Source organism: Topomyia yanbarensis, unplaced genomic scaffold (assembly GCF_030247195.1).
Source record: "Topomyia yanbarensis strain Yona2022 unplaced genomic scaffold, ASM3024719v1 HiC_scaffold_305, whole genome shotgun sequence".
In the NCBI taxonomy this organism is placed as follows: Eukaryota; Metazoa; Arthropoda; class Insecta; order Diptera; family Culicidae; genus Topomyia; species Topomyia yanbarensis.
This window is the reverse complement of record NW_026683498.1, coordinates 669-21,164: the sequence shown is the minus strand read 5'-3', so window position 1 is coordinate 21,164 and position 20,496 is coordinate 669.

The following is a 20,496-nucleotide window of genomic DNA, read 5'->3' as shown; positions in this document are numbered from 1 at the left end:
TTCGTGTACCGATATGCCAAACAGGAGCTCTTCATTCATTGTCACTTTTATAAGAATGTGTGAGAGAAAGTCTCAATATTCAGGCGAATAGTGTGTTCAAAAGCGCCTAAGCTCGAATCTTGTCGGAACGGGACATTATTGGCGGTGCAATAAGTTTCATTCTAGTCTGCAAACCCGAAAAAATAACAAAAATGCTTACAAACCTCCTTTTCTCTAATATGTTGATGTTAAAAATATTGCTCTCTGCTAATGGATTCCAGCAAAAATCCTGCAATTTCGAGAGCAATATTGCAACAGACATTCAACGATTAACTTAAAACCCAAAGATTCGGCAAACCCAAAACATTTGTCTTACACACGTGTAATGTCCGCTGAGGAGAGCATTTATTTCTAAAACATTACCGAAGTTTTAAAATCTTATATCCAGTCGCCGCTGAAAACAAAATTTCACACAGAAGAAAATTTTTGTGTATTGAGATAAAATAAAGATAAAATAAAATCAAATATATTTCCATATCTGTCAAATCTCATGTACGCAACGTGCGCGTGGAGACTTTATTTTCTGACAAGGAATTCTTTGTTTGCTAACCTACTGCACCTTGAAGGATTATTCATTTCTCTCTATTTATCGTTCACGTGATAATCATCATCGTCCAATTTGTTGTTCTTCCTTGTCATCTATACTTGCGGGGATAGAGTGCAATTCCGCCGTCAATCACTTCGGCTTCTTCGCTGATGGAGCTGTTTATTTGGGGGTACTGGACGCAGCTTTTGCAGTAGTGATTATGACCTGACAAGCAGCCACAAGCTCGGCAACCATTTGTACATCAGATGATGACATTTAAGGCTGTGTTTTGGATTTGATAGAAGTGGATACCCGATCAGAATGAAATAACAAGATTATAACATGCAATTTTCGTAACATATTGTGTTATAAATATGGTCTCGTTAGTAGTTAAAATATCATAAATTTGTAACAAGTAACAACGCGAGATATAGTTTTGAAATCTTTTTGTTATGAGTTTCTGATCGGGTAAGGGAACAACCGGCTCTCCTCAGAATTCGATCCTGCTGGATAAGGGAACAACCGGCTTTTCTCAGATTCCGATGGTATGCCGACTGAATACAATATTGGCACAAACGAATCTGTCATTACTGGGTCCTTAGCGTGGTTTGTGTAATTTTTGCTACGTGCATTTTGAATGGAATTGTCCGGTAGAAACGAATACAGTTTTCGACTCGTATCCTTACTATATAAACGCCGTTTGGAATTCCCGAGAAAAGTGTTCTCGAAGTAGCAGATGTAGCGGATATGAGTCAAAGTATCCAAAGTAAGTAAAACTACAATTTCAATGGAAGGTCCAATTTTCGGAAGTATTTGTCATTGCAAAATCAAATCCTGATGTATCCTGAGGAAAATTTTTTGAAAATATTGTTTAAAGTTTATAGCCCTTTTGGTTTCAAAAATTTATTGCAGGCGACCCCATTACTCGATTTTAATGATTAATTCGTGATTTTATCCGATCCGGAGAGTCTCACTTTTGTTTATTTTATTCCATGAACTATATATAACAAAATTAACTTTATAAACAAGACACCGCCGCGGGCAGATTTCAAACAACGCACAATGGGAAAAACGAAGAAAAAATACATTTAAATCAGTAACTTTGAAACACCTCATCGGAACATTGGGCAAAATAAGGGAAGTTTGGGTTTTGGGGTATTTAAACCCCAAAATCATCTATTTTTTTAATAAAAAACCTTATATCTCTGATCCACGCTGGAAATCGTACATGAATTGTACTGATTATTGCGTAAAAAACCTCAGGAAGCTAATGAAAGTATTTCCATCTTGGGCAGAATACGCGAAGTTGGGGATTTGGGACCTTTTGATTCAGAAATCTTATTGTATTAATAAATACCTAAATTGCTATTATTTACAAACGAAGTCGTATGTAAAATATCACCTTAATTGAAAAAAATCTCAGAAATTAATTGAGGTGGTTTGAGTTTAAATGTAAAACAGGAAATTGGGGTTTTGTGACACTTGAACCCCAAAATCACATATTTTTAATAAAAATCTTATATCTCTGATCCACGCTGGAAATCATACATGAATTGTACCGATTATTACGTAAACAAACCTCAGGAAGCTAATAAAAGTATTTTCATCTTGGGCAGAATACGGGAAGTTGGGGTTTTGGGACATTTTGTCGTTCGTACTACAGTATTTCAACTATTCTTAGTATTATCTCGACTATTCTTCAATAAATGTATATGCAATGCAATATTTTTAATGTTGAAACACTCAGAAACTGATCTAAAAATAGTTTCATTATTGGTGAAATACAGGAAGTTTGGGATTTGGTACCTTTTGATTCAGAATTCTTATTGCATTAATAAATACCTGAATTGCTATAATTTGCTTATTAAGTCGTATGTAAAATATCATCTATAATGAAAAAAAATCAGTAAATTAACTGAGGTAGTTTGATTTTCAATTTAAAACGGGAAGTTAGGGTTTCGTGACACTTGAGCTCCAAAATCACCAATTTTTTTTATAAAACAGTTTATTTCTCTGATTTACGCTGGAAATCATACATGAGTTTTACTGACTAATAAGTAAAAAACCCTGAATTGTAACTATTATTATGTAAAACAATTAGGAAGCTAATGGAAGTATTTTCATCTTGGGCACAATACGTGAAGTGGAGATTTTGGAAAAATTTGCTGTTGATAGTATTCTTGCTATCATCTGGACTATTTACGTGGAAACACTCAAGAACTGGACTAAAATAGGTTAACAAATTCACAAATCTCATTGGTTTGCGTAACACTTCAATCTCTACCATCTGTTAACAAAAATATATCTAAAATATTGCCCACAATGGAAAGAAATCTCAGTTGGACCAGGCGGGAGAATTGGTTGGTCGGTTTCTTATACTCACAATTGAATTATGTAAAACTATGTAGTGGGAAAATAGTACATGTTATGGGATAGTTTAATTTTAGAAACAATATGAGAAGCTAGGTTTTTGAGACATTTTGCCTCGACAGTCACTTAATTTTTAAAACATAAATAAAACTTATTCACGCTCTTTATCTTACATATGTTGCTTTATTCCTTACTTTGAAAATCTCAGGAATTTAATGAAATTATTTTTTCTCGGAAAAATACGGGATGTCGGGGTTTAGAAAGATTTTGTCATCGATATCACAGAAATTTGTTTATTAATTTGTTCGTGTAAATATCTCTGCTATTTCCCAAAGAATATAAATACAATGTAATATGCTTTCCTTGGTTTATAATGTCCCAAAACCCCTACTTCCCGTATTCTGCCCAAGATGAAAATACTTTTATTAGCTTCCTGAGGTTTGTTTACGTAATAATTGGTACAATTCATGTATGATTTCCAGCGTGAATCAGAGATGTAAAAAATTGGTGATTTTGGGGTTCAAGTGTCACAAAACCCTAATTTCCTGTTTTATATTTAAACTCAAATCACCTCAGTTAATTTCTAAGATATTTTTTTTAATTAAGGTGATATTTTACATACGACTTCGTTAGCAAATAATAGCGATTCAGGTATTCATTAATACAATAAGATTTCTGAATCAAAAGGTCCCAAATCCCAAACTTCCTGTATTTCCCCAATAATGAAACTATTTTTAGATCAATTTCTGAGTGTTTTAACATTAAAAATATTGCATTGCATATACATTTATTGAAGAATAGTCGAGATAATACCAAGAATAGTTGAAATACTGTAATACGAACGACAAAATGTCCTAAAACCCCAACTTCCCGTATTTTGCCCAAGATGAAAATACTTTTATTAGCTTTCTGATGTTTGTTTATGTAATAATCAGTACAATTCATGTATGATTTCCAGCGTGAATCAGAGATGTAAACTGTTTTATAAGAAAAATAGGTGAATTTGGGGTTCAAGTGTCACAAAACCCTAATTTCCTGTTTTATATTTAAACTCAAACCACCTCAGTTAATTTCTGAGATTTTTTTTCAATTGAGGTGATATTTTACATACGACTTCGTTAGTAAAAAATAGCTATTCAGGAATTGATTAATACAATAAGATTTCTGATTTAAAAGGTCCCAAATCCCCAACTTTCCGTATTCTGCCCAAGATGGAAATACTTTCATTAGCTTCCTGAGGTTTTTTTACGTAACAATCAGTACAATTCATGTACGATTTCCAGCGTGGATTAGAGATATAAGGTTTTTTATTAAAAAATAGGTTATTTTAGGGTTTAAATACCCCAAAACCCAAACTTCCCTTATTTTGCCAATGTAAGAATAATGCCATTTGAATTCTCAGATTTTGTTCTTCTTAAAATGGTACAAGTGATGATGTTCCGATGAGGTGTTTCAAAGTTACTGATTTAAATGTATTTTTTTCTTTGTTTTTTCCCATTGTGCAACGGATTGAAAGCGTAAACAGGTTGCGTTGCCGCGAAATCGCCTGGACCAAAATGGTTGTTGCATCTTTAGACGCATTATCAAACGACAATGTAAGAAAGCGCGACAAGCAGGCGTGAATTCGGTGACATATGCGTATTTATACAACAATCGAGGCCAAATTGAAATAATATGTGCCAACTATCTAGATGTTTTGGAAACAATGAATTAAATCAATTATATATAGTGTTTACAGATCTGCTGGGCAATATCTTTCATCCTCTATCGTGCATTAAGCGATTCTGTCAGCTGTTTTCGCTTAATTGCCGGAAGTCTGATGTCGAAAATCCGACGTCGGATTTTCCACATCAGAATTCCAATGACGGATCTCTGACGTAGGAATGACGATGTCGAATATCGGACGTCGGAAAGCCGATGTTGGAATTCCGGTGTCGGCAATACGACGTCGGAAGTTCCATGTTGTAAATCCATCGTCGGAATTTCGATGTCGAATATCCGACGTAGGAACTCCTGTGTCGGAAAATCGACGTGGGAATTTCTATGTTGGGAATCTGACGTCGAACTTCCAATGTCGGAAATCCGTCGTAGGGATTCCGATATCGAAGATCCAGCGACTGAATTCCTATGTCGGAAATCCGATATCGAAAATGCGAAGTAGGAATTCCGATTTCGAATATCCGACGTCGGAACTATTATGTTGGAAAGCCGACATCGGATTTCCGATGTTGAAAATTCGACGTCGTAATTCAGATGTCGGAAATCCGAAGTTAGAATTCCGATGTCAAAAATTCGACGTCGAAATTCAGTTGTCGAAAATTCGACGTCGGAATTCCGATGCCGGAAATCTAATGTTGAAAATCCGATGATGGAATTCTGATGTCGAATATCTGACGCTGAAATTCCGATGTCAGAAGTCCGATGTCGAAAATCTCGCAAATAAGCTTCTTATCCATTCGTATACCCGGTTTCCTCGAACATTGGGGTTGATTCGTTCTTTCAAACATGAATCTGTGTGCCAAATAACTCTTGCACGCACACTTGTAAACTTTTTGTCTGACTGGTTCCCTCGAACATAGGGGTTGATTTCTTCTTTCGAGCTTTCTTTGAATCTGTATACGAAATGAATGCACAATTTGACAACGAGCTTGAATTTTCATGTCTTATGTAAAATCGTACACACGATTGTTATGTCAAACGGCTACTACCATATAATGTCTTATGTCAAACCATATTATGCCGATTGGCTTTATGTCAAACCGAGTAGTCTTGTTCAAAGGTTGGGACAATTTTTAAAATGCTATGCTATGTTGCCATATTGGTAATGATTATTGTTCATATGAATACATTTTATAAAAGTTCTTTTAAATACAAGATGTTCTTCTGAGCTTCATTTTTTGAAATATTTGATTTGATACACTTTTGCAGTTATGCAAAGTTTATTTAGAGAATTTTGAGATAGTCACTAGGATCAAAGATTCTAATGAAGACGTTCCTGGTTGGTGGTCCCATTTACTATGAAAATGCCGCCTTTCAAGCCACAGTTACAGAAAGCCTGCCAAACCAAATATTTGAAACATAACTCCACGATATTCCCAGTTTGTTTGTGACATCCTGGAGAGAGCGGCTTCCACTTGAAACCGTTAGCCATCCTTTTGTCGTTGCGGCGGCTTCCGATTTTTATTACGTTGGTAACAATTGATATGGATACTTTTAACGATCAAGCTAACTTGAGTAGTTCGGATTTTCGAAAAGCGCGAACAAAAATTTGATATGAAACTCTTATTTTTTGAAGACTCTTTTATATAACTAAAGAGCAAATGTTAAAATTAAATAAAGACATCATTCTGAATCTACAAAGAGGGGGTGCTCAGCTTTTATAAATACACGCTTAAAAGAAAAGGATCAAGTTTGATTCGACCAAATTTTGCTCATAACGCGCATTTTTCAATTCCATTTCATTACTTAACACGTTCCGTCACTCTAAAGTTTGCTTAACCTGGAAGAACTACTAAGTCGTAGACAAACTCTTTCCGAATAGTGCACTGAGAACTATTGAGAATAACTGTATCATAGACAAGAAGAGGTTTGGGGTCAAATACCCCTTCAAACTAAAATTCACTGGATTGAAGAAAAAAAGGTTGTTGACGCAGACTAATTTAATCAAATTTCACAATAATAACTATCTGATAAAGTGTCAATATATTCTGATTGATTTAAGCATCACGGAGATGTTTGGGAAATTGTGGAAATGAGATCGTTTAATTGATCCCATAGTCGTCAAATTATATCAATATCTTATAAAATACCTGCATGAGAAGACTCAAATAGAAACTAATCACAACTGTCAGATTTCCAGTTATGTTGAGCTCATATTTGAAGGGATGTGCCAAAATATGGACAAGTGACATTTTTTCGAATGAGAAGTGAAGTTGGAATAGATTGAATGCGTATTTTATTGCATAAATTTTAACATTTGCTGAAAATTATACTTTTAAGAATGCATAGAGTTTAGACGAACACTTAATACGATAAACAACGAAAATAACATTTTCTGGAAAGTAGAAGAAAAATTATTTGAAATGGCGTTTTACGTTTGTCTCTAGCGGGTCAGGATCGATTTTTATATGCATTTGTTTTGCCTTTCTCATATAAAAAGGTTATACAATCGCTCTAAAAATCGTCAACCTAATCCCGACTGAGTTTGTCGAGATCGGAAAATGTCTGTCTGAATGTGAAAAAAATGTCACCTCTGTTTCTCAGAGATGGATGGACCGATTTGCAAAAACTTTGTCTCAAATTAAAGGTACAAGCTTCCCATCGGCTGCTATTGCATTTTTTGTTGATTGGACTTCTGGTTCCGGAGTTACGAGTTGAAGAGTGCGACAACACAGCAAATTCCCATATAAACTGAAATGAAAAATTCTCAAAGAGGGGAGTAAGGGAAAATTTCAAAATCGATGACTAATGACTTTAAAATGCATGAAACGTTGAGATTTGATGTAATCTCTAAAAAAAAGGTTTTGACGAAAATTGACTTAATTTTGACTTTGGCACATTTTTGCCTTTCTCGTATAGAAAGGTTATGCAATCGCTCTTAAAATCGTCAACCTAATCCTGGCCCTCATTTTTTTGGCTTGTATATTTAGGCTTAGGTAGGAGTATGCAGTAAGGGGTTGCTACTTTAAAATTATAACTAGTTTAAAATTTCTTAACGGATCTTCCTCCTTGATTCGTCACTGGCTTCGAAAATAGGTGAATCTCCTGTTGATAAGTACAATAGCGAAGGGGGTATCAAGTTTTTCCAGCATGTTTTTCAGAGTTGAACCGGTATTGCGCACTCCGGCAGGGCTGTAGATGGAGGCCACCGACCATTTGACCGGATGGGATATGATTCGTGCAATACTATAGGCTCCGTATTGTGTTGTATCGTTTTCGATGGGATATAGGTCTGGACTCCGAGGCCAATGGTCTTGGTCTTAAAGATGTTATCTCACGAGTACCAGTTGCTCAGCCACGGTCCGCGATTAGACCCTTTCCGAATGTGAGTTTCTTGGAGAGTCAAGTATTTGCAGATTTGCAGCTGTAGATCCACCAAACAACCCCGGAGGCCGTTCATGTTCCACTGTAATGCGAGTGTGAGCCGGGAGGTAGAGGTAGGTCGTTATCATTGATTGATTTGATGCAATTGTCTGAACTAAGTCTGTGGTCCGCGGTTTGTTGGGTCACCGTGCGACTTCGGCTCGGCGATAATATCGCTGCTTTGTGATATGGGGCTCCGTTCTCTTGAGGTTGACTCGGTAAAGTTAGGCATCCCCGCCGAGTTTTTTAGCTGGGCTGGGTAGGTCTCCGGTCTGGTGACTATCCTACAGTCTTCCTATGGTAAACAGGAATGGTTGTAATCAGCGAACTGTGGGTGATCGTTGCTCTCTGGAAAGGCGTCAGGGAAGATAATCCGGTCGAGGTTGTGTGAATTGGGAAGGAGAATTACCCTGCACTGGTAGCCGCCGAAGGCTTGTCGACTATGGTTGGACAGGCCCGATGCTGGGGAAAATACTTTCTACCTGACTAAACAGCTAGCCCATTCGGATGATGTGGTGGAGGCTAAGTTGTCGGTCGGCCTTCACTTGTGTCTGTTGCTACTAAGGTTATAAAGGGCATACCTCGATTAGGGATGGTACTTGGGTGGACCAGCGAATTGCCCTTTTTGAGACCGAAATGAGTATGGCGAAGAATATGCAGGGTAAGGTTAGATATCGCTTCGGTCGGTTACCAGGAGTGGAAACTCATTGGATGCCAAGAGCATCTGGCAGTGGAACTTGGTAGCCGTCGGGCTAGTCCTTTGATGGGGTACTTGTCATTCGTTGGTTGCATTGTATTGGTATTCCGCAGGAGGCATCGGTTTTTCTTCATTGTTTGTCCGGCGACGGTGCAGGGAAGTGGATGCGCTGAGTTGTCTGGAAGCAGTTCAAAGACGGCTGTTCGTTAATTGGAAAGTGTGTATGTGTTGCAACTCAACCGGGAGTTAGCCGTGTTCTCCTGCACCGGCAACCGTTGGACAATCGCCGACTGTGGTCGATACTACCCCTAACAGGGCTAATGCAGGGGAGAAGACTTTTTCCCTATCTAAGTCGCTAGCGGTTTCGGATGATATGTTCGGGGTTAGGTGCTCGATCGGTCTGCTGACGGATATTGTGCTGCTGGGGTCAGAGGAGGTGTACTTCTGTTGGTAGTGGTACTCGAGTAGACTAGTAGACTGCCCTTCCAGGGCCTCAATGACTTTGGCAAGGTGTTCGCTGAAGTTGGGTTGACTGTTGATTGCCCGATTAGGGAACATTCATAAATTACGTAACGCAAAAATTGCCCAAAATTGACTCCCCCCTCCCCCCATGTAACAAATTGTCACAAATTTCTTCATCCCCCCTCCCCTGTTACGTAACAAATTCCTAGAAAATTTTTTTTTTCTTCGGTGAAAACATGTTACGTAACGATGTAGTTAACTCCCCCTCCCCCCTATGTCACAACATGTCACAACTTGTTGTACCCCCTCCCCCCCCTAAAAGCGTTACGTAATTTATGAATGGTCCCTTATGAGCCTGGGCTGGGTTTATGGTGTGGTGCCTGTCACTAGTTGGTTGCTTTGTACTGGTGTTCATCAGTGGCCGTCGGTTTCCCTTCGTTGTTATTCCGGTTTGGGAACTTGAGAATCTCAAAATCGTGGTTGTCGATCCATTGTATGTACTATGTGCAAATCGTACTGAATAAGTAATATACATTTCCACCATTGTATTGAACATAATGAGCCATGGAATCGTAGTTTGGACAAATGAGAAAGGCACAATTGCACCATTAGGTGGATTAAAACAGGTTTTTTGTTATATTATCAATGATATTCTTATCATTGATAATATAACAAAAAACCTGTTTTAATAATGAAGGACAATATATCATAATATCGAAACCGTGAACTTTAGGGGTTTAGTATCCTCGAAAAATTTTACAACGTCAAAAACACATCTTCTGGTAGTCATGGAGAATTTACTTTCGTAACAAAATTTGTTCCAGACTAAATGTCTTCAATAAAGTTTTCGAGAATGGTATTACAAACAACTTTCTTGAATACATGAAGGTTTTACGCGTTTGATGTAACTGTATACGGTGCACTGTGTATGTACATTCATCAAAATTGTTTTAAATGACATTTTCAAAAACTTTTCTGTATGCACATTGTCTCTTATTATTTTTTCTCCATAATGCCTTTTATGATAGCACTATTTTCACCACAAGATCGGGGAGCAGAACGAAAAAAATGGCAAAAGTTTGAGGTCCCAGGAAACCCCTGGTAAAGAAATTTTCGAAAAAAAATTGAAACGGGCTTCACAGTTTAAAACCAAAGCTTATATGGAGAACTACGGGTGTTCAAAAGGGCAGATATCAATAAAAATGGTCATCTTAAATTTTCGCAAAAAAGACTTACATAAAATGCTTATTACATCGAAAGAGGAATCTATGCAATTTTTTAGCTCAATCGGACATCATTAAGGGGGCGCGGTATTTGAAAATTGATGAAAAATCAGTATCTAGTGCCACAACAAACGAAAACCGCTAAAAACAAACTTAATTTTTGCTTTTCTCATATGAAGAAAGGCTATGCAATCACTGTAAAAATCGACTTTTCAACCGAGGCCCGGAGGGCCGAGTGTCATACACCATTCGATTCAGTTCGTCGAGATCGGCAAATGTCTGTGTGTGTATGTATGTGTGTGTATGTGTGTGTGTGTATGTGTGTGTGTCATTTAAACTCACACAATTTTCTCAGAGATGGCTGAACCGATTTTCGCAAACTTAGTTTTATCTGAAAGGTATAACGCTCCCATAAGCTGCTATTGAATTTTTAGTTGATCCGACTTCTGGTTCCGGAGTTACGGGTTGAAGAGTGCGGTCACACAGCAAATTCCCATATAAACTGGTACCACCATGATGTTCAAATGATGTAAAACATATTAAAATTTATGTAACATTACTCTAGTTTGCGGGTCTAGATCACTAATGATCAATCAAAGCAGCTTTGACCACATTGGCCACCTATGACGGATCATGACGCCCCCGGGGAACCCGCCAAGTTCCTAAGCTAATATCACACCCATTCCCCAACGAATTCTCTACCGATTTTCACAAACTTGATTTCAAATGAAAGATACAGTAATACCATTGACTGCTGCTGAATTTCATTCGGTTCTGACTCTTGCTTACGGAGTTACAGGGGTGTTAGTAAGGATACACTGGAATTTCCCATATAAATCGGCACAATCGTAATACCCCAGAGGCTTAAAACTATTGAAATGGTCACCAAATTACTTCTAATCGCAGATCTAGATCACTAATTGCCAATCAAACATTCTTTGAATATATTGTCCACTATCGACGATTCCGGAAATCCGTAATTCCGGGCATATTCCACAATTAAAGTCACATCGGTTCTTCGGTGATGACTGAACCGATTTTCTCAAACCAAGTCTCAAATGGAAGGCAAAATATGCAGTTGAGTGTTGCGTCGCCGCACAACCCCCCACCCCCCGCCTTGCCCTTACACCTCCCTCCTTCATCACTCCCCTTCCCTTGGACCACCCTCACGCCCGCATTTCCTTCATCGTATAACGAATTAAGATGAAGTTCGCCAATATATATGTGTGTATGTATGTATGTGTGTAATCTGTGTGTATGTGTGTATGTATGTGTGTATGTATGTGTGTATGTATGTATGTATGTATGTATATGTGTGTATGTGCGGATTTGTTAACAAAAGGTCCACATCAGTTTCTCGGAGATGGCTGAACCGATTTTTACAAACTAAGATTCAAATGAAAGGTATAATATTCCCATAGGTTGCTATTGAATTTCATTTTCAACCGACATCTTGTTCCGGAGTTCGGCAAATGTCTGTGTGTGTATGTATGTATGTGTGTGTATGTGCGTCTGTGTGTGTATGTGACCAAAAATGTTACTCATTTTTCTCAGAGATGGCTGAACTAATTTTGACAAACTTAGTCTCAAATGAAAGGTGCAACGTTCCCATAGGCTGCTATTGAATTTCTAATGGATCCGGATTCCGGTTCCGGAATTACAGAGTGATGAGTACGAACACGCAGAAAATGTCAATTTTAATAAATTCTGCAATGAATGTATAAAGGTGAAAAATTTTCCAAAATATGACCACAACTGCTTCGATTTGTAGTATTAGGTCACTAACATCCATTCAAAGTCTATTTGGCCACATTGGCCACCATCATCGGTTCCGGAAGCCCCGGTGGAAGTATCTAAATTCAGAATAACAGTCACATCGGTTTCTCGGAGATGGCTAAACCGATTCAACTAAACTTGGTCTCAAATGAAAGGTATTGCGTCCCTGTAAATGGCTATTTAATTTCATCCCGATCCGACTTTCGGTGCCAGAGTTACAGGTTGTGGCGTACGATCAATTAGCAAATTGTGATTCAAACCGATACTCCGATGAAAGCAAAAAAGGTAATAATTTCGCTAAAATGTCTCTCAAACAAATTAAATTTGCTGTTCTAGGTCCCCGACGGCCAACCAAACTTTCGTTCACTACATTGACCACCATAGACGGTGCCGGAAGTGCCCGGGAAAAGCGGCCATCTTCAAAATTGATGAACTCACATCAGTTTCCCGGAAATAGTTGGGCCGATTTTCACAATGATAGCTATAATATCCCCACAGATGTCTACAAAATTTCGCACGGATCGCTTATATGGTTCCGGAAATATAGACTGAACCGTCCGGTCACATATGAAATTCCCATATAAGCCGGAGCTCGAAATTTTTTTCAAAGGGGGGACCCCATGAAATTTCAGAAATCAAATTCGTATTTTTGATGTCAAACATCTTTAAAATGTATGAAACGTCGAGATTTTATGTCATCACGAAATTTTTTTTTTGTAAGAATCGATTTTTTTGGACTTTGCCGATTTCGCACCTTTTTTTCAGTTCAATATTACCGTGGCTCTTTCTTTCTTTTACAAAATTTTAGAACTCGAATAATGATTTCTTTTCTTGTATATTTGTCATGTCATGTATAATAATAAAATGTAATATTTGCATTTGAAAGTTTTTAATGAATATAAACAACACAAACATTCTCGTGTTCATGATTGAGAAAGGCACAATTGCACCGCTAGGTGGATTAAAACAGGTTTTTTTAGTTCCAAGGACTTAGAAATTTTTGAAAAAAAAAATCGAAAATCAAAAATTTTATTGTAATGCATTATTATTGCCAAAGAGTGTCCCAACGAGCTGGGCTTGGGAAAAGGTAGGGCAGGGATTTAGGGTTCCAACTAAATCATCGCGCAAATTTTTTTTTGAAACATTGGAACGGGACTTCACAGTTTAAAACCAAAGTTTTATGAAATGATAAAAAATAACATCTTTTAAGTTAAAATGGGCATTTTTGATCAAATTTTCTCAACGAACTGGAATTCGGAGCAGAACAAATAAAAGGTTGGTAGGGATTTAGGGTTCCAACTAAACCATCGCGCAGAAAGTTTTGAAAAAAATTGGAACGGACTTCACAGTTTCATAGTTTCACAATTCAGTAATTCTGTTGGTGTTCTATTCTCAAATATTACAAAAAGAACCTTGCTCTCCTCATATGTATTTTGATCATAACAAGCATTTAACTAAATGTAATATAAATGAAATGATTGTTACGAACTTGGTTGTAAAAAAAATAAATTTTCGGTTTAATATTTTTTGAGTTTTGGAGCTTTTTGGCAAAAAGTTCTCTGGGTTTTGGTTCGTTCTTGTGAAAAGTTTTCTGGGATTTCGTACTTCCTGGAAAATAGTTTTCAGAGATTTGGTACTTTCTGGAAATATATTTCTGGAGAAAAAACTTCGGCATTTTATTTTCTGAGGATTGGTTATCGGGGAAACACATCCATATTTACACTTTAATAGAATTGATCAGGTTTTATGTAAATAGACAGATCGACAAGTGTCTGGAAAAGGGTTAGACCTCCAGAAAAAAACCATTCTTCCACCTTTTTTGTCTTGACTAACGACTTACCTTTCAGTATAGGGGCCCCTTTTCAAAATTTTGGAAGAAAAATTATGTAAGATTTTGAACGCTTATATCTTTTCTTGTACTGAATGGATTTAATCAATTTCTTCGGCATTTTGTCGAAAATATTTGTACCAATGTTGTATTAAATTTTGGAATATGTAGGACATTCATTATCAACGGAAAAATAGTGTTTGGAATAATCTTTCGAAAACGACTCGGAAAAGTGAAAATTTTCAGTCCATCCCGCACAGAGCCGTCAATATGGTGCACCAACCGAACAATGAAATGATGAAAAGTTTTAAATATTGGTCCACTACATGTTTGTTCCTATGATTATTCGTATTGGCTTGCTTGACGGGAGCAGTTGGTGAGGAATGCCGGCATATTCGCTTTGGTTATGCCACTAGAAACCGGACGGAAAGGAAAGGCTCATGCACGGCAGGAGAACGAGCGAGAAAGCGATAGTAATGCATATTAGCGAAAGCGTTACGTACATTTTAAACCTTAATAACAAGTTTTTGCAAATCCTTCCAAGAAAATCAGTGAATGTGGCAACTCTACCACTAAGCGAAAGCAACACCAAAACGAATGATGAAAATATTTTCATTTATCGCACAAAAGGAGGGCCTTTCATCTGCATCGAAAAGTTAAGAAATAGGAACGCCTTGATGCATAGCGTGCTCATTCGGTGTGAGCTGCGAAAGGGGAATCATCATATGTGTGTGCGCATTAAAACAATCGTCGGCAAGGTTTGAATTGTTTCAAAAGATTCTCGTCTTGTATCAACATAGTTATCTACGAACCGTCCTTATTAGGGCGAATGAAAAATGGAAAAAGATGGGTTGGTAATGTATATGACATAACAGGGGTGTCATGACCACACGTCGAAGTTATTTCAAATCAAAAGCATAAATTGACATAATTTCAATGATTGTTCCTATATCAATGAAATGAAGGTCAACGCGGCAATAACTTTGCAATTTATAGAACAATTTTATATTTTTAGTTATCATGTATTAAAGTCATCTCTTCCAAACAACTTAACCCTCTGCTGCCATCCCCGTGGTTTTGCAAGGTTAAGAAAAATCATTGTAAAATGTCCAATACACGATTTTATGTTGTTACCTCCACTAAAACACTTCAGAACACTCCCACCTGTCATACATGTACATTGTCTGCTTGTTGAAATCAGTATATGAAATAATTGACCTGTATTCAATGCGGAGAACTCGGTAAAAAAATTGTTTTACTGAATATACTAACGAACGGGATCCCCAGGAAAATTTCGCTGAGCCTGGTGAATCGAACTTAATGCGTAAAATTTAGCCATTTGAAAGAGATACAAGCAGAATATGATCATCGCGGTTATGTCCCGGACATTACCCGCCCTAAGTTTTTCGCCAAGCGTGTTTATTTCTGTACGCTAGGAAAAAGACTCCGATGGTTGTTTAGAGAGATTTTAACATTGATATTTCAAAGTAAGAAAATATGAAATTTGTTCATTTCATGAATGAATGTCTCAACGAGCTTAGAATCCAGAGCATCCCCTATCAACGCAGACACCAACAACAAAGGTTCTTTTCAGAACCACCATAATTATTTTAAAGAATAACTTGAAACATTCCCACATATTTCATTGAGTATCATTCGATTTGAATTACAAGTCAAACGAGTAGTCACGACACTCCGGTTATGTCCTAGACATTACCCACCCATCTTTTTCATAAATAAATTGCTTGTGTGTAAAACGCCCCTGACTCGCCTACCACTTTCTGTCAAAATTCAAATTTCAATAATCTCTTTGCTCCACAAGTGAAGTTTTGAAAACTCAATCGGCCCACCTCTGAGTGGATTCCTAGTACTCTTCAAATTTCAATCAAATCTGACAAGTGTGTGACAATTTGTACGGTAATATTCGACAATTTACATGGAGAAAGCGCAATAAGTTGCATTTTCCCCGCTAGGTGGCACTATATATATATATATATATATATATATATATATATATATATATATATATATATATATATATATATATATATATATATATATATATATATATATATATATATATATATATATATATATATATATATATATATATATATATATATATATATATATATATATATATATATCAGTTCATCAATGCAAGTGAAAATAATAAAAATATTTTTTTCCTACAACGTTAAAGACTGCAAACCAATCCAACTTCCATAAGAGAAGTTTTTAAACTTTTAATGCAGTGGCGTCTGTTTTGCACGGGGCGTAATAGCACCTGATGGTGAATTAGTTGTAGTCGATTTCCACGAATATTATTTTTTTTCTGTTAAATAATGGTTGGTTTTAACTGGATGGTATTTTTGAAATTATTTTAGCACATGATATGAGTCATCTTTTATTTTCAACATTTTAGTTCTGAATTTCACCGCATATAGGGCGCCAAAACTAACTTTCAAAGGTAGAGAGTTAGAATACGGACATATTATCTAGAATTACAGGAGAAGGTTTGTTCTATAACTTTGTTGAAGACTCTAACTTTATATCTGTTTCCGTTGAAAAGTTAGTATTGGCGGCCGCTATGTGGTGAAATATGAAACTGAAATTTTGAAGCTAAAAGATGACTCATTTTGTGTAATAAAATTCTATCAAACATACTATTCTGCTAAACTCAACCATTATCTCACAAAAAAAAAATAATAATCGCTGAAATCGACTATTGATTCTCCAACATGGGCTGTGACATCCCTTCATTAAAAGTTTAATAATTCTCCCAACGAAGTAGGACTGACTTGCAGTCTTCGACGAAGTTGTAAGCAATAAAATCTTCTTATATATTTTCACTTCCAGTGATAAACTGCTGCGTGTAATGCCACGTAGTGGCGAAAATGCAAGTTAGTCTACTCAAAAGCAACGATTGCTGCTCTTGGAAAACTTCTTGAAATATAGGTTGAACTTGTAGCGTGGAATTAAATGTTTATTGTTACTTGGGCTTGATCAATATTTCTGATTTTCAGGAACTCTTGGATGTTGGCATTCTTTCAATATAAAAAAACTCAAATAAAACTTGTTCGACTGTTAAAGTAATCAGGCAAGCTGCTATGTTGCAGTATACTAATCACTCATCTTCAGAGAGCACCGTTCAAGCGCAATTCGTTGCAACTGCGAAGTTGTACCTACTGTAAGCGTTCTCGGAAGCAGCCCTATCTACCGACCACCCACCAGTTTGTTTACCTACAGTTATTGACGATCTTCGTTGCTGGTTGTACGGTTAGTCGGCTCGCTCGGTATGGCAAGCAGATTAGATTACAGTTTCGGGGAACAATAATCGAAAGGTATGCCGGTCGCACGGTACAGCCATGGAATTGCAACTACGCTGCGATGCGTAGTAACGTTAAAAGCAGAGAAGTTGTATACAAACTCATGTTATCGTTAGAAGGTATAACAAAGAAATGTGACCAAATTCATTTAGTTTTGGTTGTTGGTACAATGAACTCTGTATGATCGAACGGAATTATTCGATTACACATTTCAATATCTACGTTGCATTTTTTTTTATTTCCAGCGAATAAAATAGAAACTTTGGCCAAGTAATCGATTTCTTATCTCTAGACAGGCTTCTAAAAAGCGTAATATTAATTATTAGATAAAAACATAATCTTTCGATAAATTATATCGTGGATTTGGTAGCTTGCTCTGCATCAATTTGACCTCATAAACTGTTGCCATCGACAGACTTGTTTGTTCTGCTTCGAGCTTTTTAACGTTGAATGCAGAACCAGAAAACTTTGAGCAAAGTTGAAATACTACGATAATCGACTAGTTTTATTAAACTCTGCTAAGTGCTATCTACTACTATCAAAGCCTACAATTATATCCTTTCTCAACATGTCGCTAAAGTCAACCGGCAACCGGCTCATTTCATTCGCAATGTTTATTCAAATAGACCACCAACCCGGAGCTGTACAAGACGAGTCGAATTCATTTACAATCTTACAGCAAACATGTTCCGAACAATTACATCCCTTTGGGGAGCTTTCGCTGAATACCTTGTTGCTTTGCGGGTGTTGAAGTGATGACACTTGATACAAATCCTGCACTCTGAGACCTCTTTGGTTCATTATTTAATGCAGCCGGTGCATCGCATTTCATTTCAATCCTATAGTCTAGTGGGGGGAGGGGACGGTGACACACCTGTACACATACACAGTACGACAGACATGGAATCCGATTAGTATTCCAACCGTTTGCGGCTCGAGCTTGACTCGACCCATGAGCACGTTTCGTTGGAACGCTTGAATTCCCAGCAGTTCCGATTGACGTAATGGTTTAAGTGGCTGAATGAGCTGATAAGCACAGATTTTCAATTTATAGTTTCATGTAATTTAGTCATGCGGACGCTGAGGGGAAGTTTATGTCATAAACCGAATAGAGTGAACATAGTATTTACAGAAAAAACTTTAAGCTTGATACAAAGTTGGGATTTAATTTTCCATTCTGTACTACTAGGGTGAGAACATCGATACTTACTTTCGGGAATTCATTGTTATTTGTCAATGAAGGATTATTCGTATTGGATGTTGTTGCTTCGATGATTGGCAAACAATCTTCTTATAGTTTAACTAGTTTGAGTTAGTTCAATTTTTGATTTTTGTCGTAATAATATTAAATAGTAGAGTAATTATGGCAACAATGGCTACCAACCGGATTGGAGCACGTGGTAGAATATGTTTTAGTCCATTGAGTGTGTGGACTAAATAATCGAGAAGAGAAACTATAGCAAGCCCATTAATCACAAATTGCAATGTATCACCATGTAGGCTTACCGCATGTTAACTAATATTTGTGTTGCTACGAAAGTCTGTTTGTCCTGTGCTTCAGCGCCGAATCTAGTGTGATACGTGACTAGCTCACTGGGTTGAAGTTGGTGGTCAATTGAACAATCAATTACCGGTGACACTTATTATTACTTGAACGCCTGTCACAGGCAATTTGCCACTCCCCAATTGAACGATGGATTTTTGTTTGTTTTTTTTGCGTTTCCATTGGATTGAACAACGAAGCGGACATTAGTACGAAGTCTGGTTATTGGGCTGAAAGCATAATTATATCGATTGCCTTTAAGGTTAAATGAATACAAAAATATGATTGTTTTTTTTTGCGTTTCCAATTCATCTTATTATCCAAAAATGTCACACTTTTTATATGAACGCCTTAGCAACGGCAGTAACTAATAAGATCAACTAGAGTCGCAAATCCATCACTTTTTTCATTTATGGAGAATCTGCATAGTTCAAGCCGCCAGGTAATACGTATTTGAATCAATTACATCACCCAAACATTGGATAACTGAAATACTTTTACATATAGCATCAAAGTGTCAGATCCGTCCGAAAATCTCTGAAATCGTTACCGATTCCGATGATACTGTACAGGTTCCACCGGCATGCAAGACTAAACATTTTCCACAGTCAATAAAAAACTCTCTGATATCGAGTTGCAGGGAATGGATACTTCTTGTCACACTATATACTGAAAAACCTGTTTTAATACACCTAGCGCTGCAATTGTACCTTTCTCATTAATCCAAACTACACGAAAAAAAAAATGTTCCCAAAATCGTTAATAAAGTGCCATGAATCCTGGAACAATCACGTTTTAACGATGTGAAAACAGGACCATGAACAAAAATCATGTTTTATAATTATGTTCAATTTCCCTTCAGTAACGTCCGCAAAACACTTATTTAGTGGAAATATTTGTTTTTGTCACGGTTTCCGCCAAGTCATTTCCAATGCGATTTTCAGTACGCGAACTAGTTCACAACTTTATGAACATTATACATAAAACCAAAGGTTGACTCCTGATGATTTTCATAGATATAGGAGCCTTAGTTCACAAAATCAAAATATTCTGGATATGTTATCGTGAACTATTTCGCGAAATTCAAAATTGTATTCATGAATCCATTTAATTCTCGTGAACTAATTCATGACCTCTATTATATTAGGTAGGATCCAATATCCGTGCTCGTGAATTAGTCCACAAAATCATCAAATATTTTTCATGTATTCGTGAACTGGTTCATGATATCTAGTATAAGTCACAACTCACGTTCATTTTTGTGAAATAGTTCACGAAATCATTAAATATTATTCATGTATTCGTGAACTGGTTCATGATGCCTAGTACATGATTTACAATCTATTTTGCGTGATGATGATATTTAGAAGATATCGCTAATCATTGACAATTTCATGCAACATGATAATAATTTTCCCGTGTACTTTTTCACAAAATTTGGAGAATTATTCATGGAATCATTTTTATTCCATGCACTGTTTTATGAAATGTCCAGCTGCTAGCGACCATAGTAATAGAGACGAGCATTAGATATAGAAAACTATTAGGACCTCGAACATCGTTATTCGTTTGATAAGGTTAATGGTGATGTCTGGATAGAAAACGAAAACTGCGCTGAGAA